Raw genomic sequence first — 25,373 nt, 5'->3', positions numbered from 1 at the left:
GGCCCTCTTCTCCAACCCCATGCTGTTTATCCTTGGATCTAATGATAAAGGATGGTGCCCTAGGCTTGCCGGCCGACCTAGGGCAACCCAGCGACATCCTTGCCCTAATGGGGTCCCTCCTAGGTAGGAGCTTTGATGGTTTCTTTCCTAGTTTGCCTGAAAACTAGCTAGTTCTTTGTCACCCAAGCACATAAAAGAGTGACATCCTCACTGCATTCTTCGGTCCATTGTGGCCTGGGCGTCCAAGGCCCTTTTGGTGTTTGATTCGGATCACTTCCGACGTCAACAGCAGGTATCAATGAGATTTAATATGCATTGATTGGGAAAATAAGAATGCATCTATCTTCTATATATGTACTATAAGGGACCAATTGAAATTATACTAGGTTCACCTAGGTTTGTGTCCCCCGCTGAGATAGTTCAACCATTATGCAACAAAAATTTTGTACCCAGAATTTTGATATCATTAAAATCAATGGTTCCTAATTCTCCCTTGTAGACTTCAACTTGATCTAATGGCCAGGCTTTTTTGGATCATCCCATAGGCTTCAATGTGCCTCCACCCCGCATCACACAATGTGCCGCGCCTAGCCAAGTGATCCTTGGCTCGATTCCAATGTCTGCCAATTGACTTTCCAAAAAAAATTCAACATGGAACTTTCTTCGGCGTCCATCACCTCGTGAAACTAGTGACGTGATCCACCTCTTTGCCTTCCTCCGCTGCCGCCATGTGGGCATGGGTGTGCGGTGCTCCCTCCGCTTTGGGCCTACTCTACCTCCACATCCTATCCTCTCCACACCATGGGCGGCGCCCACATCAGCCATCAAGAAGATCTCCCTCTCCTACGGAGGTGAAGTAACAGCCGGATCTGGCAAAGGACAACCGGATGCTATCAAGAGAGGAGTGGATTCGGCACTTGGTCGCTTGTTTAATATGGGTTTTTTGATTTAGGCCATTACAATTTTCCAAGTTCTGAGAAACACCATTTCAATTGACCTATTCAGAGATCTGCCATTATAATTGCACCTCTCTCTCGTTATCGATGAAATACGTCCAGCAATCTACCGAGTGGTATGCCCATGGTAGTAGATGAATCGGTGGAGGTCCGCCTGAGGGAACCAGATGGTGACACAGAACGCAAGAGACAATGATTAGATAGGTTCAAGCCATCAGCTTGATGTAATACCCTATGTCCTGTGTCTTTGTAGATTGTATTATGAGAGATGAGATGAAAACAAGGGGGTCCCTACCTACCTTATATAGCCTAGGGGGTAGGGTTATAGATCGGTTGTTTCTATCCTGATCAGTTTTACAAGATAGGAAGTTACAGATATTATGGGATCTAGCATATCCGAGCAGGTTTCCTAGATCACTGAAGATCTTCACGCAATCTTATGAGGCACGCCAACCTGTGTCGTGCTTCGCATGGCATTGTCTTGTAGGCTGAGCCTCCACTAGCGGCATGGCCCATGCGCTGTCTTGTGGGCTAGACCTCCCCTAGCAGCTCAGCCCATGTAAAACCCTGTTGGTATCAGGGGTTATACACCCACAGGGTCCCTACCCACCTTATATAGCCTAGGGGGTAGGGTTAGAGATTAGTTTTTTTCTATCTTGATCGGTTTTACAAGATAGGAAGTTGTAGATATTATGGGATCTTGCATATCTGAGTAGGTTTCCTAGATCATCAAAGATCTTCATGTAGTCTTACAAGGCACGCCAACCTATGTCGTGCTTCGCACGGCATCATCTTGTAGGCTAGGCCTCCACTAGTGGCATGGCCCATGCGTCGTCTTGTGGACTAGACCTCCCCTAGCAGCTTGGCCCATGTACATCCCTATTGGTATCGAGGGTTATACCCCCATAGCTAGTCCCCGAGTGCCTTGCATCTATTGAGAAACACCGTCTTGAGCTTGTCTGAGCTATTGAGCATGCAACCAAGCTGCTGAACGTGCTGTCCGAGCTATTTGAACACACGCCCGAGCTGTTTGAGCAAGCATCCGAGCTATCTGGGCATGTGTCTGAGCTGTTCATCTGGTTGCTGGAGCCGAGCACACTTGAAGCCAAGGTTTGTCAGAAGGATGTAAGGGGCTCAAGTATTTTTTTAATGTCTCCATCTTAGGTGAAGTGGGCCCACTTAGGTTCCAGGCATCGAAGTTGGTCACGTGGCGTCCTTGACTTAGCGTGGAAGAACTTAGCCGCTTTGAAGAGATCTAAGTCAATGAAATAAGCATATTCACCGCAAGGTGAGGTGTGCCCACTTAGTCCCTAAGCCTGGCACTAGGTGAAGTAGTCTCATGGTGCCAGAGTCCAAAGTAGTAGTCTTCAAGTGCTGAACCAGTTCCCAGCTTAGCTAAGAAAGATAGTATAGTCATCGCTAGGTGTCATGTACACACATAGTTCCTAAGCCTGCTGGAAGATTATGAAGAAATCTTGTAGTAGGGCCAGAGAAAGAAAATATTGTGTCATAGCAATGCTCAACATTGAATATCAATCCTCGCTTGACATGGTTTGACACAGTGGCCCACTAGGCCCACTCAGCGGCCTAGTGGCGCATAGAGATGTCGGGAGAGAATGCGGCACGGCGGGCATGGTTTCCCAAAAAGCCTAGAAGGCAGAGGGTCAGGGGTCAAACCATTATAAGAGCGCCACGACCCCGGTGCACATTCCCCACTTTCTCTCCTCCACTTCATCTTCTTCCTTGTGCCCACACCACTTCACCTGGCAACTGCTCTGCCCCTAGAGCAACTACAAGCACGTAGTCTCCTCTAGGCCACGAATATGTTAGATGGCGCCCAAAAGAAACCATGGCGGTTCAAGTAGGGCATTAGGTGAGCTCAATCATGCTAAGGAATGGGTGGAGTCCGTCAGCAATGAGGCGGCACTCAATCGATTGGTGGAAGATGGCATGCTGCCCAATAGGGAGATGGCAGGATGGCATCCGGCTCATGGAGAGAGCTTTCTGACTCCTCATGGTGATAGATTGGTAGTTTTTGAAGATTATTTATATCACGGATTTGGTGTTTTGATCCATCCATTCCTCCATGGATTGGTTGACTATTACAAGATTAGTATTTGCAATCTGGGCCCAAATTCCATCCATCATGTCTCTGTCTTCATCCATTTCTGTGAAGCTTATCTTGGCATTCTTTCGCATTTTGATCTCTTCTGCCACTTCTTCTATTGGAAAGCCTAGGGGGGTCTAGATCTAGGATTGTAGGTAGCGTGTACTTGTAGCTTTAAGACTAGATGGTTGGCCAATACATCACTACCCTATTGAACACAAATGTGATGTATTGGGTGCAGCGATGGTTCTACATGCCACTTAGGGAACACTATGTGGCATGCGACATTGATCATATTCTCGTGAGCAATGCCAAGTGGTTGGAGAGACCTGGTGCTAATGGGATGGAGCAAGTGATGGAGCTATTGGCACTGATCGACCAGAGAAGGGTAGATGGGGTCATAGTAGCAACGAACTTCACTTTTTGGTGATGCCAGCCCAGCAAGGAGAGAGCACATCCTGGATATGAATTCTGGGGAGATACTGATGGGACCCGTGAGGTGCCCGAGCCGATTAATCGGGATGAAGTCATGTAGCAAATTGGATTGTTGTTTAACCTCACGAGGCGTCATAGGATCGATGATCAGCAGAGGGCCTTCCGTGTAGGGACCCTCCCACAACGGGTAAGAGTCTTCTTTTTAGTTTTGCTTGATCCCTTATCTATTGCAATATACTCATTCATTTTCCTAAAGATTCATGGGGAGGATTGGGCGGTATACTTCTCAATGGTGTCGTCAGCTGACTGGCCAAGGGGTGTTGATGCTTGGACGATCAGTCCTCAGCATCAAACTAGATCGGAGGTTGGTGGGGATAGCTCGGCTGACCTTGACAATGGAGAAGAATACGAGTGGATGTCGTATGTCCATGAAAAGCTTCAGGGGAAGCGGCTAGCTGGCGAGGAGCCATCCCCAAAAAGAAGAAAAACAGCTAGATCGTCTCACCATGAGGAGAGACTGGTAAGCATTGGAGCATCCGCCTAGCCTCGAAGATGGCGGGTGGTGCTATTGAGCTCATCGAACAATGATGGACAAGCGGCGCCTCCTTCACCAAGGGCCATGATGCCCCTATCATCTATGTTGACTAGGGCAGAGACACGCGAGAGGCGGCGAACATAGGAGGTTGCAGCGATAACACCCAATAGCATGTGGGCGGCACTAGCAGCAGCAGCTTAGGTGACATCATCAATGATAGCCCAAATGGCTATTGCAGCCCCTAAGACCAGATGGATGACTCTAGTGGCAGCAGCGCAGGCGACACCATAGTCCCCAAGACCACATGGGTGACTTTGGTGGCAGCGGTGGAGACACCAGGTGGTTTGGTTGCTGGGTAGACTAGTTCTAGGCTAGGACATAGGTTCTAAGCTATGTAGCGGGAGTCCTAGTTGTAAGTGCCTTATTTGTTTGCCATATTTCTTCTACACGGTGGTTTGCTTCTAGAAATTTTTTTTGCTTATTGTAGTATGGAGTCAACGGAGGTCCTACAACCATCGGCTATAGATGATGGAAGGCACATGGAGGAGCCAACAGCTCCCCATGCTGAGCAAGCACAAGCAAGGCTGAATCCAGTTGCCCCCATCATGGAGCAACCAGCGGTTGTGGAACCAACCGCCCCTACTATGGAGGAGCCCTCAACAACTAGACCGACCTCGCCTGGCGGTGGATTGCATGATGAGGGTGATCCTAGTGTAGAGCTGGCATGAGATGTGGCAATGATGTCGAGTGGCCTTGCCAGAGTAGGTACGGAGCCTGCGGGGGATGCACCGAGCAGTGTGGCGCAAGGTCCACCCGTGGTTGCTGAACAAGCGTCATCTACAACGGCGTCAATGGGGGGAGTTGTGCTCGGACACTCTATCCTAGCACTGCAGTAGCCAAGGAGGGCACCTTTGTAGGCAGCCGCCATTGAGATCAAAGAGATAGTGCGGGAGCCTACCTCACCTCCCCATCTCCTCTGCATGGTCATTCGCGTGGCGAAGAGTTTGAGATGCTGGAGGATGGGGAGGCGAGCACGGAGACAAAGAAGCTAAGGGCTGATCTGACATCGATGATGGGCCGTATTGAGGCAAGCCTGAAGAGATCTTCTTTGTCCTTTAAAGAGCACAATCTGTTAATCCATTTGCCCGCTATAGAATGTGATGAAGGTGTTCGAGCAGCGGTGGTGGTAGCTGGAGGAGATGATTCCGATACTAGAGGAAAACAAGAGTCTACAAGCATCGATGAAAGACCTCCAGGCATGCCTACTATAAGAGCGCCACCATAGGGAGGACCTAGAGGTGAAGGTTCTAGCATTGGAGAAGGAGCGTCAGCAAATGGAGGTGGAGGGCCAATCGATGGTCAAGCAGCTTAGCTATAGCACCGATCGACAGAAAGGTAGGTCTCAGAATTTTGCTTTGCTGGTATTCAGCATTGTGATACATCTGGCTGTTATACATAGCACTAGAGATGGATCTCAGCCTTTCCTAGGAGGCCTTTGGCTAGCTTCAGGAGGTGAAGGAGAAAGCAGAGGAGAAGGCCAAGAAAGTCACTGAAGATCTTCGATGTGAGTGTTTTTCACACTATTTTGACTTGTGCGGTGTTAAGCGCATGCTTAGCATATGACTGTCTTGATTGTAGAGTATCGACACTAGGCCTAGGTGCAGTTCTAGGTGCTTGTGGAACAAGTGAAAGCCCATGATGACAAGCTAGAGATGATGATCGCTAGAATCTAGCCCATGCTATACTGCGTCGGTCTTGAGCAACCCAAGGGGGCACGGCTGCCTGGCAATGGGCCATACCGGTCGGTCATTGATCATTGCCCGACAGCATGGGTAGACTTCAAGGAGTTCGCACATAGCACCATGCATGGAGCCATCATCCACGCACTCGCATAGCTACGGTCACACTACCCTTCAGTGGATCTCCAACGAGTGGCAATTGGGTACACACAGGGCACAAATGTGGAGAAGATCGCTAGGCTAGAAGACAATGTGGAATTGTCAGCAAAGAGGTTGGCTAAAGATGTCAAGCAATTTGGTGAAGGGGGGAGCAGTGCTCGGTAGATTAGAAAAAACTCATGTTGAATCATTATACAAAAGTTCTTAGTAACTTTTGTTGAACACTTGTTGTTTATGGTATGTTTCTATTTATATTTGATATAAACCATCCGATTAGTAGTGTATAGCTAAGTCCCCAGTCCTAGCTAGCCTATTAACCGTAACACGGGGCATAGGGGCCATGTGCGTGTGGGAAGAATAGGGCGTCGCTAAGGAACTGCTACTGACCACCCATGACGTAGAGGGCGGACACTCATGCACATGTAGGGAGAGTCGGAGACAGGGTCATCTCTAGAGGTGTTCGAGCGTCAATGTGTCTATTTGGGCATTTGCCTTAGGCGTAGTTGGTGTGTCATCTTTAAGATGTTGTACGCAAAAACAGAACCGCTTAGAAAAAAGCACAAAGATAACAATATGGAGAAACATTACAACAAAAACTTTATTGAGTACTCAAATATGAATGGTACATATCTTTGAAAGGAAACCCTTCAAGGGTAGAAATGCCTAAGAAGATCGATGTGCCAAGAATTTAGGACATCTCTTTCATCCATGTCGCATACCCTGTAGGAACCTAGTTGGGTGACCGCCTTGACGATGAAGGGGCCCTCCTAGGGTGAAGATAGCTATGCATCCCTCTGGTCTTCTGCTTCTTGCAGAGCACTAGGTCTCCAACCATGAAGAATTGATCGTTGACATTGCAGTTGTAGTATCTTCGCATGCTATCAAGGTACTTCACTGTTTGAACACACAAAACCAGGTGCTCCTCCTCTAGGCTATCCAACTCAACGAGCTGGGCTTGGTCAGAATTTTCTTTATTGTAGTTCTCCACTCTGGGTGCTTAGAAAGCGATGTTGGCTAGTAAAATGGCCTCAGAGCCAAAAACCTTGAAGTATGGGGAGATGCTAGTGTTGCAACTGGGCTAGGTCCTTAGTCCCTAGACCATAGCTGGCAATTCCTTGAGCCACTTGCTGAGGTGCTTCTGCTCTTTCTTGTAGAGCCTCTTCTTCAACGCGTCGAGAATCATGCCGTTGGCACGCTCAACTTGGCCATTAGCCCTAGGGTGCGTGATGGAGACATACTTAACTAAGATGCACCTTTTATCATAGAAGTCCCAGAAATCAGCACCGGTGAATGTGGACCCCAAGTCAGTGATGATGCTATTCGGCAGACCAAACCGATGAATGATGTCGTCAAGCAGGTCGGCTGCCTTCTTCACTGTAGCTTGGACTAGGGGTTTGTATTCAATCCATTTGGAGAATTTGTCGATGCTGATGTGGACCCAGTGGAAACCTCTCGGTGCAAGCTTGAAGGGCCCAATCATATCTAGTCCCCAACATGCGATGGGCCAAGATGCAGGAATTGTTTGCAAGGCCTAGGTCGAGACATGGATTTGCTTAGCAAAAAACTGACAATTCTCACACCGGTGAACAAATGCCTCAGCAATGGCAACTACTAAAGGCCAATAGAAACTAGCTCAGAAGGCTTTGTCGACCAGTGTTCTAGAGGTTGTGTGATTGTTGCAAGTGCCGGCATGGATCTCCTTGAGTATCTTCTTGCCCTCTTCCACCGAAATGCACTTCTAAAGTAGCTCTCCCTTGGTGTTCTTGGGATATAACTTTCCTTCGACTAGGACATAATGCTTGCTATGGTGAGTGAGGAGTTCTCTCTCTGTGTTGTCACCCAGGACTGTCTGTAGTGGTGAGGTACTTGATGAAAGGTTCCCTCCAATCACTGCTTAGGCTAGGGACCTGATGCGACTAACGGCTCAGTAGGTGGCTTTTCTTCAATGCCTTCTTGCCCCTGATTAATGGATGGCGTCACTAGGTCCTAGATGAATACTCTGGCTAGAACTTCGGCCTTGGTCGACCCTAACTTTGACAGCTCATAGGCTGTGTAACAGAACCGTCCAATTTATAAGAGCACAAGTACAATAACAATCACCGAAGCGATCGAGCCGTCATACTTGAACCTATATAAACCTGGTAGTCCTGATGAAATCATGAAGGATCACAAACAAACCAACGTACAAACCAAGATTGTACATTATTCAACACAACCAGTCACATGTTACAACAGGTTCACAAATAGTTCTCATACATCAGAGTTTCAACGAAGTTATTACAACCCAATTTAGAAGTAGCGGAAGCAACATAGTTTTGAAACAACATCATGATAGTTCAAATACATAGCCAGTTTAGGCTCATCTCCAACAAAAGCACATAGGTGGGTGTTTCTACCAAAATTTGGGAAGAAGAACACGGGAACTTGAAGCTTCCAAGATTGTGTCAATCAAGGAATCGATTGCATAAGGATCGATATCAGCTAATTCAGATGCGACACTGGAATCAGCTCTCTTCAAATGACGTTAGCAGATAACGATAATGAGCTATGGTTGGCGACGAGAAATACATATCGGACTCTACAAGAAAGGGAAGATTAGGGTCCAAGTTATCTTAAGTTAGGAATGTTTTCTTTTATACCAAAGATTATGATGAGTCATAGTTGAGTAGGATTCATGCTTAGGCTCTAGGTATAAATATTGGACCCTTGGCTATTGTAACAGGACATCCAATCAATCAAATACAAGTTACTTTCTTTTTTGACTCTGGCCAATCCTTAGGAGTAGGAGTAGAGTAGATCTCGACTGAGTTCTTCAGCAAGCAGGGCTGCATCGGTCCGACCGACCTCTGGCTTGTCTATATATATCATCATGGCTTATACTTCTGTTTGTATGACTGCATCGATCTGGTCAACCTCCACTATGAACTCTAGTATAAGCTAGTTATCGACTCTTATCTAGTCAAGTATGGCTGCGTCCATCCGGTCAACCTCCACTGCTCGAATTAGATTAAGGTCAAGTTATTGGCTCTACCTAAGGGTGGCGTCCTTCGGGTAGATTCATTAAGTTACCAATCTTGCTAATGTTTTCATAGTTATTAGTTTGCAGCAACATCAACCTGCCCAGTTGAGATCGATTTAGATCGGCCTCATATCCTTTTAGTCCATCATTTGCTTTGTCACAACATGATGTTTCATACTCTGAGCGATGGGTTATGTTTCATCGGTTGTTCTACTTCGATCTTGATTGTGCATAGTACGCGATTAAGGCATGTATGATCTTGAAGAGGTTTGCTGGTTAGTTAAATCTAGTCTATAGTTTATTGTTATGGCTGTAACGATCTGGTCGATCCCCACTGATAGCACTTTAGATTGGAGGATGTTAGTCAGTAGATTTTTTCTCGATCAGGCATGACCTTAATTGTTTGCTATGCCTGCATCGGCTAAATAGCCGATCGCCTATGCGTTAATGCCTACATTGTGTTTACATGATTCTATTAAACATGAATAGATCTGTTTACTTTAAAGGTTTGGTTTGTCATCTTTATCATGGCTACATCAATCTAGTTGAACCCCACTATTAGAGATAGCAGGTTAGGTCTGATGAGTTCATAGGTTTGTCCATGTGAAATAGTCGATTGTTCACATGTTGTAGTCCATCTTCACCTAAATTAGGCTATTTTAGCCGATTCATCCGAGCCTTCACGTATAGCATGTCTTTCGGAAAGCCTATCGATGTATAGATGTTTTTATGGATTCTAAGGTCTTGGTTTGTTATTATCATCATAGCTACCATAGATCTGGTCAAACCTCACTATTGATGGTAACAGATTAGATTTAGAGCGTTTGTAGATCCATTTGTATTAGACTGTCGATTTGTTCGCATGCTATATCCTTTCTCGATTAGATTCATGTCGCACCAAATTTTGCATAGCAAAACCAAGTACTCATATATGTGCGCCCAGGATGTCCAAACACACACATATATCACAAATTGCAATAATATCAAAGTAAAGTACTTATTACATCGCATATCTCATCACAAAGTAAATACAAAGTTTGCTCAAAGGCAATATTATTACAATCACAGCGTAATAACTAGCCCAACTGCCATAGGGACTCCAACTGGTGAACGTCTCCCTAGTAGTCCTAGACATCCTCCGGAAACTCTTCATATCCATTATCTATTACCCATCCGGGATTTTCATTGGATGTAAAACAAGTGTAAGCTCACCATGCTTAGCAAGTATATCAAAGGGATCTATGACGATCAAAAAGGCTTGACACTATTTAACTGCGGTTCGCAATTTTAGTTAATCAAATTTTAGCATCCTGAATCACTACTTTAATGAACAGTCCCAATTCCCAAGTGGTATTAAAGTATCATCAAGTTTTATCTCAATTCCCAACCATCCATCATCCACAGTAACCACTAATCTCGAAGGATCCTAGACCGCTCGTATCCATGAGCACGGACTGTTATAACAGGTTAATTATTTCTGCAGAAATTGTACATCTTTACCCACCGAGCCATGATTCCCAATGTCGGGGTTCACGAGACCCACTACACCTCTTCCCATGAAGTGTGGCAGAGTTTCACTATGAAACCCTTAGCTCATTGCACTAACATGTCGTAGCTACAAAGGAATGGCACGTGTGGGCATCGCAGCACGGTGCACACCCTAACAGAAAAAGGAAAGATACCCTCCTACCCCTTACTGGAGCTATAGACAAGCTAGTACAATCTAGTTAATAGGTTAAAGTCAGAGCCATGTGACACTCAGGGTTGTACGGTCCCTCCTGGGTTGCCGCTTCAGGATTAAGTCCATATGGAGAGGCACTAGAGTACTCAACTCCGTACTCTGCCCCCCTATCTGTTGCTAAAAAGCTCCATTTTATTAGATTGCATATAGCCTTTAATCATGTTTAATAATTATTTCATGTTAAGCACTGCAGCATCTATCCAAAATGCCTACCCAATAATCCCAGGTATCAAGGATATGTGGTACAAGAAATCATCTAGGTAAAGTCCTTAAAGGCATTTCAAATTAAACACATGCGTGAATGTAAGTGGTAATAGTTCACAGGTAACAAGGGGCCTTTGGTACACTTGCCTTCCTCAAAGTCATCCTGAGAGTACTGCTGATCCTGCTAGGGGTCCTTAGTCACCTCAAATGGCTCACCCTCTAATCGTGATCCAATCATCAATCAAGCATCATACCAATCATTACATGCATACAAGATAGACTTCCATTAGAACAGTACACCAAATAGTGAAAACATAAGTTGAAAAGCTTACAAATCTATTCTACGCATTGCTACGAACACATGAGCGAAAGAATCACTCAAATCGGACTTAAAACGCGAAAGTTATGCATGAAATAAGATGTAATGGCATTTCTATAAATAAACTGAACCTATTTTTGAATTAAAACAATTAAAAATATAAATTATCACGGTTACAGGACTGTGGGCATTAAATCTGGAAAGTACAGGGGCTTAACTGAATAAAAACAGGACTGAATAGAAATTCTTTTGAACTGATGAGTACCGCGGGTTGATTCTACGAAAACAGGGGGGTTTTCTCCAAAATGCGCGCGACTGACTACGGTTTGACTGCGGCTGCTGACTGGGCGGCCACGTGGTGGCTTCTGGTAGGCATAGTGCACCACGCATGTGTGGGCATGTTGACGTGGGTGCTGACGTAGCTATGTGGATCGAGTCCACAGCCCATGGTGGACTGAACCGGTACGGGGTAATCTGGGCCACCCGTCCAGATCTGACGGCGCAGGCATGTACAGGGGCAACGGGTCGTCGAGGAAGAAGGACCCAATGGTGGCGCCATGGCCGGCGATGGCTGGGGTTTGCCGGTACGGCGTTCCAGGGCATGAAATTGAGAATGGAAAGCATGGGCATGGTTAGGAGCTCACTGTGAGTCCGATGAAGGTGATCTCGGCATTCGGGACGGGATACAGGGGCTTAGTCGACGGCGGCGGGGCTCTGGAGAGAGAAAGAGCATGCGGGTGAGGCTCAATATGAGGAATCCATGACCAAATCGATGAGAGGGAGATACCTACAGGCATGGGTGGTCACGGTGGAGCTTCGAGCGGCGTCGGCATCGAGCTTCAAGGCGCGGGAGAGGGGAAGCTACGGCGGCGGTGGTTCTCGGCTGCGAGCAAAGGATGGGAGAGGAGGTAGGGCTCGGCTCAGGGTTTTATAGGCCAGATGGTGAGCGGGATTAGGAAGGGAAGTGGGCAGATTCAGGCGACGGCGCGGTTTCTTTCCATACAGGAGCGCCATCACCGGAAGTAAGAAAGGAATGAAGCAGTGCGAGGAAGAAGGAAGGGCCGGCGCTAACAGGCGGGTCCCATGGGGCAGTGAGGGAGAGAAGAAAGAGAGTGGCGAGCATAGCATTGTGGGCCGTGGTGCTGGGCTAGGCCATGTGCTGGCTTGCGTGTGCACGTGGGAGGAGGCCGGTGTGGCAGGCCGTTGAGTGGGCTACGCGGTGCGGTTTGTGAGTCGGTGCGGGGAAAAGGGAGAAGGCTGGTGTGGCAGGCTAGGCCGCGAGTGGTGCCGTTGCGGGCCAGTGCAGGGCAGGCTGCTGAGTGGGCTTGTGCAAGCAGGCCAGGCGCCGGAAAAAAAAGAAAAGAGGAAGGAAGGGTGCTGCTAGGCTGCCAGTGGGCCAGCGGGGGAAGGAAAGAAAAATTGGGGACTAGGCCGATTCCTGGTGTTGGGCCAAAATGGAAGAAGATGAATTTTTCAAAATCAAATCATTTTCCAAATCTATTTCCTCTATTTTCAGTTTTACGTCAAATTCAAATGTGATTTGAATTCAACTTCAATTCATCTAACCCTACACTCATCCAAAACCAATATGCTTCAGCATGAATGCAACAAACAAGTTTCTAAAACTTATAGTTTATTTTATTTATCCATTATTTATTATTTGGCCTAAGTTAAAAATACCTAGAAAATGTATTAAAGGATAAGAATTAATTGCTAATTTGTAGTAAGAATTTTGGGTGTTACAAACCTACCCCCCTTAAGATGAATCTCGTCCTCGAGATTCGGATGGTTCAAAGAGATTGGGATAGTCAGTTCTCAGATCTTCCTCTCTTTCCCAAGTTGCTTCATCCACTGTGTGTCTGTTCCACTGAACCTTGCACATCCTTATTATTTTGCTCCTTGTGATTCTCTCCGCTGTTTCCAAGATTCTCACTGGGTATTCTTTGTATGATAGATCCCCTCGGATATCCAGTTGTTCCTCAGGTACTCTCAAACATTTCTTAAGTTGCGACACATGGAAGACATCGTGAACACCTGAGAGCTGCTCCAGTAATTCTAGCTGGTAAGCAACTTCTCCTCTCCTATTGATGATCTTGAATGGTCCCACATACCTAGGTGACAACTTTCCCTTGGTATGAAATCTCTTAACTCCTTTCATAGGTGAAACTTTGAGATAAACAAAATCACCGATTTCAAACACCAAATCTCTTCTTCTCGTGTCCACATAGCTTTTTTGATGAGACTGTGCAACCTTCAAGTTTTGCCTTATTGTTTGTACTTGTTTTTCCGCTAGTTGCAAAACATCTGGTCCAAAGACTTGACTTCCCCCGTTTGATTCCAAAACAATGGGGTTCTGCACTTCCTGCCATACAATGCCTCAAACGGTGCCATCTTGAGACTCTTTTGGTAGCTATTATTATAGGAGAATTTGGCATAAGGTAAACTCTTATCCCAACTTGTCCCATACTATAGAGCACAAGCTCTTAGCATATCCTCTAAGATCTGATTTGTTCTCTCGGTCTATCCATCTGTCTGTGGATGGTAAGCTGAGCTTAAGTTCAACTTCGTATCCATGGACTCATGCAATTTCTGCCAAAAATGTGATGTGAACTGTGTACCCCTATCCGAAACAATCTTCTTTGGTACTGCATGTAAACATACAATCCTTTCCATATATAACTCTGCTAACTTTGCACCCGGATAGGTTACCTTGACCAGAATGAAATGTGCCACTTTTGTTAGATGGTCCACAATTACCTAGATAGAGTCAAATCCTCTCTATGTATGGGGTAATCCAACTATGAAGTCCATTCCAACTTCTTCCCGTTTCCACTCGGGTATCTTCATAGCCTATAGCAAACCTGCTGGCCTCTAATGTTCGGCTTTTACTCTGTGGCACATGTCACATATAGCCACATGTTCAGCTACATCTCTCTTGAGTCCATACCACTAGTATCTCTCTTTAAGATCAAGATACATTTTAGTACTTCCTGGGTGTATGGAATAGGCTGAGTCATGAGTTTCCCTCAAGATAGACTCCCTAATAGATTTCACTTCTGGTACACAAATCCTTTTGCCAAACCATACTGTTCCTTGATCATCCATGTGGAATCCTAGGGCTTTACCAATCACTATACGCTCCACAATATCCTTGATCCTCTCATCATTCAACTGTCCCTTACAAATCTCTTGTTCCAAAGTAGGTTCTACCTCTAACTCCATGGTGTTGGCCACAATACCCAAATTTAGGTATTTGAACTCCTCACACAACCCTTTAGGTAGTTGAGTTGTATAGGCCATGTTCACATAACTCCTTCTACTCAAGGCATCTGCTACAACATTAGCCTTTCCCGGGTGATAGTGTATATCCAAATCATAATCCTTGATTAACTCTAGCCATCTGCGTTGCCTCAAATTCAGATCTGACTCTGTGAATATGTACTTCAAACTCTTATGGTCCGTATAAATCTCACACTTATGACCAATCAAGTAATGCCTCCAAATCTTGAGAGCATAGACCACAGCTGCTAATTCTAGATCATGAGTTGGATAATTTAACTCATGTTTTCTTCAGCTGTCTAGATGCATAGACAACAACTCTGCCTTCTTGCATAAGAACACCACCTAGACCTTGTCATGAGGCATCACAGTAGATAGAGAAGCTTTTGGTGAGATCAGGTAAGCTAAGCACTGGGGCAGAAGTCAGTCTCTTCTTCAACCAAAACTATCCTGACATTGCTTAGTCCATACAAATTTGGCATTCTTCTCTAACAAAGCAGTCATGGGCTTGGCTAACTTAGAGAATCCCTCGATGAATCTCCTATAATACCCAGCCATACCTAGAAAACTCCAAATCTCACTAACATCCTTAGGTGGCTTCCAACTCAACACATCTCTAACCTTCTTGGGATCTAGTGGTACTCCTCCATTAGAGATTATGTGACCAAGGAAAGATACTTCTTTTAGCTAGAACTCACATTTGCTAAACTTGGCATAAAGCTGATGTTCTCTAAGCTTCTGCAACACCATCCTCAAATGTTCTTCATGTTCTTCTTCATTCTTAGAGTACACTAATATGTCATCAATGAACATGATGTCAAACTTGTCAAGGTACTCCATGAACACTTTGTTCATCAGATACATGAAGTAAGCAGGTGCATTTGTTAGACCAAAAGACATGATTGTGAACTCATACAATCCATATCGGGTCACAAAAGCAGTCTTGGGGATGTCAGTATGTCTTATCCTCAACTAATGGTATCTAGATCGAAGGTTGATCTTGGAAAACACACAAGCCCCTTTCAACTGGTTAAATAGGTCATCAATTCTAGGCAGTGGGTACTTGTTCTTAATTGTGACCTCATTAAGTGACCTGTAATCTATGCACATCCTTTGTGTACCATCCTTCTTTTCTACAAATAGTACTGGTGCACCCCAAGGTGAAGAACTAGGTTGAACATAACCCTTATCTAACAATTCCCTTAATTATTTCTTAAGTTCTGCTAATTCATTCACTCCCATTCTATAGGGTCTCTTAGCTATGGGTGCAGTTCCTAGTAAAAGTTCAATTATAAACTTGATGTCTCGGTTAGGTGGCATACCTGGCAATTCCTCAGGGAAGACATCTGGGTACTCATTTACTATCCTTATATCTTCTAAGGTTGTGCCCTCCAACTGATTAACCCGGTAGATTTCTGTAGCTGACTGAGTTGCCATATACACAACTTCCTCTCTAGATGAAGTGGTAAGATTCATAGAACTATTGCCACAATTAATAACTGCTTTCTGCAACCTTAACCAATCCATACCCAGGATGACGTCAATACCGGTGGAGTTTATGACTACAAGATTTGCTTGAAATTGTACCCCCCTTATGCTGAGACTAGCAGCTAAGCATATCCACTCTGCTTTCATTACCCCTCTAGGTGAGCTTACTAACATGTGTTTCTTCATAACACTTACTGGAATACCATGCTTCTTTATGAATGTATATGCTATGAAGGAATGCGAAGCACCAGAATAAAAAGTACTATAGCTGAGTTTGAGTTGACTAGAAATGTACCGATCACCACATCCGGTGCCTCCTAAGCTGTTTCAGCAGTCACGTGGTTCACCTTTCCCCAAACATAATTCTGCTGTGAGTTAGCCGTCTTCTTGGGGCATCTGTTGGAGTAATGTCCCAGCTCTCCACAATTGAAGCATTTATTGTCATTAACTGCATTTGACGCTTTTGGTGCGCCATTCCTCTGTGGAGCATTGGGGGCATTATTCCTCACTGATACATTGTTGGCCTATTGCTGGCGCTGAGCTGGTGCTTTGTACTGCTGCTACTGCTACTGTGCATGCTGGGGTTGCTGGTTGCGGTTGGGACCTGTCTGACCTTGATAGCGCTGCTGAGGTTGAGCTTGTTGAGGGTTGGCACGGAAGTGAGAGTTGCTCCCAGATTGCTGTCCTTGAAATTTCCTCTTTTTGTCCTCCATCTGGCGGCGCTTGTTCTAAATCACTAAAGCCTTGTCCACCAGCTACTGGAAGTTAGCAAAGGTATGAGACAATAGCTGGTACTGGAGACCATCATTCAAGCCCTCCATAAATAGCTCCTGCCTCTTTTCGTCCTCATCTACCTCAGTCGGTGCATACCGTAACAATTGTATGAACTTGTCATGATATTCAGCAACAGTCATGCTCCCCTGCTTGAGAGCCAAGAACCCCTTCTTCTTTAGCTTCATCAGTCCTGCAGGCACATGGTGAGTGCGAAAGGCACTGCGAAACTCAGCCCAAGTGATGGGATTAGCTTTGGTACGGCCAAAGCGGAATGAGTCCCACCAATCTAGTGTAGCTCCTTGCAACTGTCTAGAAGCATATAAAACCTTCTCCTTATCATCACATGGGCAATCTCCAGTTGCCTCTCAATGGCACGTAGCCAGTCGTTAGCCTGGAGTGGGTTGGCAGAGTGCTTGAATACAGGTGGGTGTCCTTTTAGGAACTCTCCCCTCTTATCTCTGGCATGAGGGGGTGCATTCCCATTCCCTTGCCCTATGTTCTGCATATTCTGGGCCATCTGCTGAAGCAACTGTGTCTGCATCATCATCAGCTGCTCCATGGTGACTGGGGGTGGTGGTGGCAGTTCCTCGCCTCCCTGGTTGTTCCTCTGGGTGTTCACCATCTGTAGATGCATCATATAAGTCTCACATGTCCAAGCATATAACTCTTAAAAGATACTGGTGTAACAAGAGTAGGTGTAGACAAGAGATATATGTAGGGTATGCAAGAAGATATTTGTCCTGAACTTTTCCAACGAGTTGGACAACAGCTAGTGTTGTAAAACGAGCATATCTCACTCTCTATTTATCATATGATTGCGTACTTTACCTTTATGGAAATCTTATTAAATTCTCTACAACTTTCATTTAGAACACTTTTCCAGATTCTGACGTTTACTTAGTCAAATACAGACTGATAAGCAGTACTGTTTCAGAATTCTGACAGCACAGAAACCTCAACTTACAACAGCTGTATCTCATAATTTATAATAGCTATTGAGGTGATTCCAGACCCAAAAGAAAGTTGTTGAAGTCTACTTATCTCCATAAAAATTTCATGATCATTGGACATCTAGATTATGAGATATGAACTGATAAAGACAGACTGCTCCGAATGATACAGAATGGACAGCATGATAAAACGAAACCCAACTATTTATTCATAATATCCTTAAACCTTAACCTTAACTAAATGACCGTGGACATGCCCACAAGTCATCACAATCATATCAAAGATCCAAATCAAACATTATTCATAATGATAAACATCCAACCATGCATCTAACACTTGCCCAACCATTAAAAGAAAGAAACTAAATACTGTCTCACGAAACTACGCGTGTTTATTACATATTTTAGGAATCTTCTATGGGTACGGGTCGATGTTGGTGCTGGTGCTGGGGTCTCCAAACTCTCCTCTGGTCCTCAGGGGCGACTGAGCAGGTACTCCTGACTCTTCCACATCTGGACCTCCTAGCTGCTGCTTCAGTGTAGCGTTCTCATGGGCCAGCTGCATGTAAGCCTTCCCCATGACATCGAGCTCATCCAGGGTCTGATCCAAGTTGGTGTTGATCTCAGCCAAGCACAACAAGGTAGGCCTCAGCCTCAGGTTCACCTCTCCAAGTGGTGCAGCGATGTTGCATGTAGACTATCCACTCCGACGGTGAGGAAGATAGCGGTCGTCCTCCCAGACGATGTCGTCAAAGTGGCGGTCACGATTGACCATCAATGCCTATCGAGCTGCATCCCTAATGACGGCCGCATGTGTGAGCCATGCAGTGGTGGCGTGGTGGATGTAGCACACCCGAGTCCCCTCTCGGATGTACACTTCTGTCTCCCAGAAGCTGGTGTAGTCGGGGTGGGTCCAATGCTCTGTCCTATACTGAACAGTGCCTTCGGGGTGGTAGCGATGCACAAGTGCGAGAAGCCTGGGGTGGTAGTAGGCATCACCCTCCAAGTTGTAGTGGATCTCCATAGTCCATCCCTGAGCCAATAGTGCATTGTGATCATCATCACTGTCATCACCCCCATTTCCACCGTCTCCTCCATCATCACCACCGTCTCCACCATCATCACCTCCATCAGCATCAGAATCATTAGAGTCATCTCCATCGTCGGGGTCACCAGCTCCCTCTTGGCCACCTTGTTCCTGCTCCTCCACAGGATCCTCCTCAGACTCCTCTATCTCAATGGGCTCCTCGAACATGGGTCCCTCTTCTATTTCTTCATCCATTGGATCCTCCAGCAAGTCCTCCAGAGGTTCCCCCATGGGCACCTCCACAGGCGGTTCCTCCTCCTAGTTCCTCAGAGCTTCCACCAGATGTGCTGGGACACGCTTGCCCAATGTGAACCTGGTCCTCTTGGTGGGCATCAGGATGGTCCTCTTGCGCGGGGTCTACTTGGTACGGGCCATCTATAAGAATGAAAAGGTTGAGTATTAGAACAAAATAATTTTTGGCAACAGATAAAGAGCATAATATAAGCAAAAATTTTATAGCAAATTAAAGGTAGTAAAATAAAGATACTATGAGCCTAGAAACGTCCATTTCTAACTAGGTTGTTCATCCTACAGTCAGTTATAGCTTTGATACCAATTTGTCGCACCCAATTTTGCATAGCAAAACCAAGTACTCATATATGTGCGCCTAGGATGTCCAAACACACATATATCACAAATTGCAATAGTATCAAAGTAAAGTACTTATTACATCACATATCTCATCATAAAGTAAATACAAAGTTTGCTCAAAGGCAATATTATTACAATCACAGTGGAATAACTAGCCCAACTACCACAGGGACTCCAACTGGTGAACGTCTCTCTAGTAGTCCTGGACATCCTTCGGAAACTCTTCATATCCATTATCTGTTACCCATCCAGGATTTTCATTGGATGTAAAGCAAGTGTAAGCTCACCATGCTTAGCAAGTATATCAAAGGGATCTATGAGGCTCAAAAAGGCTTGACACTATTTAACTATGGTTTGCAATTTTAGTTAATCAAACTTTAGCATCCTGAATCACTACTTTAATGAATAGTCCCAATTCCCAAGTGGTATTAAAGTATCATCAAGTTTTATCTCAATTCCCAACCATCCATCATCCATAGTAACCACTAATCTCGAAGGATCTAGACCGCTCGTATCCATGAGCATAGCTGTTATAATAGGTTAATTATTTCTACAGAAATTGTACATCTTTACCCACCAAGCCATGATTCCCAATGCTGGAGTTTGCGAGACCCACTACACCTCTTCCTAGGAAGTGTGGTAGAGTTTCACTATTAAACCCTTAGCTAGTTGCACTAACAGGTCGTAGCTACAAAGGAATGGCACGTGTGGGCATCGTAGCACGGTGCACACCCTAACAGAAAAAGGAAAGATACCCTCTTACCCCTTACTAGAGCTATAGATGAGCTAGTACAATCTAGTTAATAGGTTAAAGTCAGAGCCATGTGACCCTCGGGGTTGTACGGTCCCTCCTGTGTTGCCGCTTCAGGATTAAGTCCTTATGGAGAGGAACTAGAGTATTCAACCCGTACTCCAGCCCCCTATCTGTTGCTAAAAAGCTCTATTTTATCACATTGCATATAGCCTTTAATCATGTTTAATAATTATTTCATATTAAGCGCTGCAACATCTATCCAAAATGCCTACCCAATAATCCTAGGTATCAAGGATATGTGGTACAAGAAATCATCTAGGTAAAGTCCTTAAAGGCATTTCAAATTAAACACATGCATGAATGTAAGTGGTAATAGTTCATAGGTAACAAGGGGCCTTTGGTACACTTGCCTTCCTCAAAGTCGTCCTAAGAGTAATGCTGATCCTGCTAGGGGGTCCTCAGTCACCTCAAATGGCTCACCCTCTAATCATGATTCAATCATCAATCAAGCATCATACCAATCATTACATGCATACAAGATAGACTTCCATTAGAATAGTACACCAAATAGTGAAAACATAAGTTAAAAAGCTTACAAATCTATTCTACGCATTGCTACGAACACGTGAGCGAAAGAATCACTTAAATCGGACTTAAAACGCAAAAGTTATGCATGAAATAAGATGTAATGGCATTTCTATAAAATAAACTGAACCTATTTTTGAATTAAAACAATTAAAAATATAAATTATCATGGTTACAGGACTACAGGCATTAAATCTAGAAAGTATAGGGGCTTAACTGAATAAAAACAGGACTGAATAGAAATTCTTTTGAACTGATGAGTACCGCGGGTTGATTCTACAAAAACAGGGGGGGGGGTTTCTCCAAAATGCGCATGACTGACCACGGTTTGACTACGGCTGCTGACGGCGTGGCCACATGGTGGCTTCTGGTAGGCGCGGTTGACCACGCATGTGTGGGCGTGCTGACATGGGTGCTGACGTAGCTATGTGGATCGAGTCCACAGCCCATGGTGGACTGAACCGGTACGGGGTAATCTGGGCCACCCGTCCAGATCTGACGGCACAGGCGTGTACAGGGGCTACGGGTCGCCGGGGAAGGACCCAATGGTGGTGCCATGGCTGGCGATGGCTGGGGTTCACCGGTACGGAATTCCAGGGCATGAAATCAAGAATGGAAAGCATGGGCATGGTCTAGAGCTCACCGCAAGTCCGATGAAGGTGATTTCTGCGTTCGAGATGGGCTCTAGGGGCTTCGTCGATGGTGGCGGGGCTCTGGAGAGAGAAAGAGCATGTGGGTGAGGCTCAATCCAAGGAATCCGTGACCAAATCGATGAGAGGGAGATACCTACGGGCATGGGTGGTCACGGCAGAGCTTCGAGTGGCGTCGGCGTCGAGCTTCGAGGCATGGGAGAGGGGAAGCTATGGCAGCGGTGGTTCTCGGCTACGATCAGAGGATGGGAGAGGAGGCAGGGCTCGGCTCAGGGTTATATAGGCCAAATGGTGAGCGGGATTAGGAAGGGAAGCGGGCAGATTCGGGCGAAAGGGGTCATTTTCCTTCTGTGGGCGATGGCGCGGTGGCTTTCCATACGGGAGCGCCATCACCGGAAGTAAGAAAGGAAAGAAGCAGTGTGAGGAAGAAGGAAGGGCTGGCACTAATGGGCAGGTCCTGCAGGATAGTGAGGAGAGAAGAAAGAGAGCGGCGAGTGCAGCGTTGCGAGTAGCAGTGCTGGGCTAGGCCATGTGTGAGAGGAGGCCGGTGCGGCAGGCCGCCGAGTGGGCTACGCGGTGCGGTTTGTGAGCCGGTGTAGGGAAAAGGGAGAAGGCCGGTGCAGCAGGCTAGGCCACGTGTGGTGCCATTGCGGGCCAGTGCGGGGTAGGCTGCCGAGTGGGCTTGTGCAAGCAGGCCAGGTGTAACAACCCAAAAATCCACACACCAAAAATCCCAACTACAAATTTTTTTTCTTCAAAACCCCATGTGATGATGAGTGACATTTGTAGGAGCTAACCCTAAGTGTTGCATTAGTCGTAATCCAACTAAACCTACATGACTTGCTCAAGTATCTCACCTCATCACCTTGAATTTATTTTACCACCTAGCATGCATCAAGTTGCATTACATTCAACATGGTGATTTGGATTTTATGTGGGTTTATGTGTTGATTAATAAAAGCTAACAAATATTTGTTTATAAAAGTACTAACATGGGATTAATATCCCAACATATACTATGACCAATGTTTATCACCATGAGACATTATACCAAAGGAGAAATATGCCACTTTGATTTATATACATGAAAGAAGTGTAACATAAATACATAACAAAAAAAGAATAAGAAAAAGAGAAAGGAAAGAAGAGGGAGCAGCAGCAGCCCAGGCCTGCTCACCCTTGCGAACCAGCCCGCCTGCCCTCCCACCTGCGCACACGGCCCACGAAGCCAGCCCGGCTTCGCCTCGCAACCCGCATGCATGCAAACGCCGACCGCTGGGTCCCACCTGCCAGCCGAACCGTTTCACCGTGTCGTGACGCGCCTAAGCCGCACCCGCTGCCAAACGGGCCCCTATGTCAGCCGCATAGCAATAGGGTCTTCTTCCTCCCCACACCAACCCCTCCTCCCGACCATGCCCCGACCGCAGAGCAGGCGCGGGCTTGAGGTCACGCACATCGCATGACTGTAGCACCCGGTTTTAAAGATAAAACCAGATACACACTATATGTGAGCCTAGGAAGTCAAATCTCACATATAGCCACAAATAAGGGTAATATCAAAAGACAATACTTATTACATAACGTATTAGTAAAAAGAAAAGTACCCTCAGAGTATAGACAGCGGAAAGTAGACTCCGATCTTCTGGTGAAGACTCCAAATTTACAGGGACGACTGACTGGTTGACCACATGCCTAACTCCTCCAAACCAGCGATCTGGTACCCATCCGGGATTTTTATCCAAAGTATAGAAAAATAAAGAAAGCGTAAGTATATGTCGTACTTAACAATTATATCATGGGGTTCATGAGGCTCAAAATGGCTGACACTAGTTTAACTGCAATTAGCCTTTGTTTAGCATGATTTTAGCAATTGGTTGGCATCAAGTTTATCCATAAGCCCATAAACTCATGATCAAGTAAACATGAATAATGTATAGCATAAACAGTTAATTATTAGCATCATCATCCATTGGTGATCATCTCTATTCCATAACGGTCCAAGGCCGCTCGTGTCCATGAGCACGGCTGTTATAACAGTTTTATACTCTGCAGAGTTTGTACACATTCACTGTGAGTTGTGATTTACCCTTTCACCTGAGGTAGCTATTCTCTTGACCCACTTCCAAGGAAGGTCAGCAGGGTTCACTATGAAGCCTTTCAAAGAATTTGTCTAACATGTTAGGGCCGCCAGGCGTATGTGGCCCATCTCTAGGAGTGGCAAGCATGGGCATCGCAGCATGGTACACACTTCCTAGCAGCAAAGGAAACATACCCCGCACCTGAAAGGTAACCACTAACAAGCTAGAAAAGATCCTCATACTGAGCTAAAGCCAGAGCCATATGGCCCTCACATCTGTACTGTAAGTCCCGGATGATCGCTTACATATAAGTCCTTAGGGAGAGGAATCTAAAGCATATAAACACTTCAGCCCCCTGTTTCCATGTTACTAAAAAGTCATGTTTTAATGTTTATTGCATATACCATTAGTCAAGTTACAAGATCATGGTTTCGATTAAGCACTAGCAAAAACTATCCAATGCAATTACCCAAAGGTGTCAAGGAATCCAGGATATCAATTAGCTAGGGAATTTACTACAGTTGCCAAGGTAGACACATGTAATATGAATTAAGTGTTTAAATGTGAATAGGTAACAAGGATAATCCCATGCTATACTTGCCTTAACTTACTTTTCCCCCAAAGCAATATGCTCAAAAGCCTTTAGTATCCAACTTCCAATCCTCTGCTTCCAATTCTCAGCTTCTAGTCTTCAGAGAACAGCTTCTTAATCACCACATAAACCTCACCGATTGACTGAATCATATATCACCACACATACATCCATACACGGCATACAAATAAGAATATATGAGAATAGTACACCAACCAATAAAATAAGCAAAACGGCATATCGCTATGAATACACAAATGCAAAAGACACGCTATACGCGATTCAACGAAAAAGCGACTAACGAAGCAATGGAAAACTAAAACCTATCCATTTAACTTATTTTAACTATAGAAAGCACATGTAAATATTCTCATTAATCAACTTGATTTATTGCTTAAGAAAGAGCGTAGTATAAAACCTATATTGACTTTATATTCCGAAAACGATGCAAGTGATAGTATTAATACAATTAACTTTTTAACTGCCAAAACACATTTGAGTAACATGAGAGTCCACTAACGCCACTGCGTAGAACACGCCGAAACAAAAGTAACGCGACAAGAATGGCTCGAATGCTACGGTTATGAGAACGCAAGAGACACTAAGAAAGGAGCTACGGTTAAAAGAAAACCACTATCAAAAGATTTATATTATATTACAAAAGAAACAACTATGACCTTGTTTTAGGTTAGCTAAGAAAATTATATGAGCAATATTGATTTAGATTAATCACAACATATTTAGTTTTAAAAGTAGAGTTAAAGCTAATCATGTATTATTTATAAATGTTATCACATAATTTATTAAACAAATTAAACTTTACCTTTGCAAATGAATTAAGCATGTGACAACATCTACTCGTACTTATCACATATGTATCTTGTTCAGCTAATCAAATTATATTCTAGAAACACTTTTAAGTTAAAAATTAATCATATTAACTTTTAGGTATAAATTTTCAAGGTTAAGCACCTATATTGCTTTTAATTCCAAACTAGTGTGCAAATATACTAATCAATTTAATATTTAGCTATATATGGAAAAACATGTGATATGAAAAACATTGCCCCTAACATATAGTTTACATCAGCACGAACCAAACGCAACTTAAATGGTGCAAAACAGAACTAGAACTTAAATTGCTTTTAATTAAAAAGTTATTGAATAATCCTTAATCAAATTAATATTTAACTTATAAATTTCCAAGACGTGAGACATATTAAACATCGCTGCTAACACGTAACACACACTTTGATGAAACTCGCGCAATCGAATCGAAATCAAAAACCTAAATCGACTTTAATTAATCAGCGATTAATTAATTATAGGCA

This window comes from Miscanthus floridulus, chromosome 6 (assembly GCF_019320115.1).
Source record: "Miscanthus floridulus cultivar M001 chromosome 6, ASM1932011v1, whole genome shotgun sequence".
In the NCBI taxonomy this organism is placed as follows: Eukaryota; Viridiplantae; Streptophyta; class Magnoliopsida; order Poales; family Poaceae; genus Miscanthus; species Miscanthus floridulus.
This window is presented reverse-complemented; position numbering follows the sequence as displayed.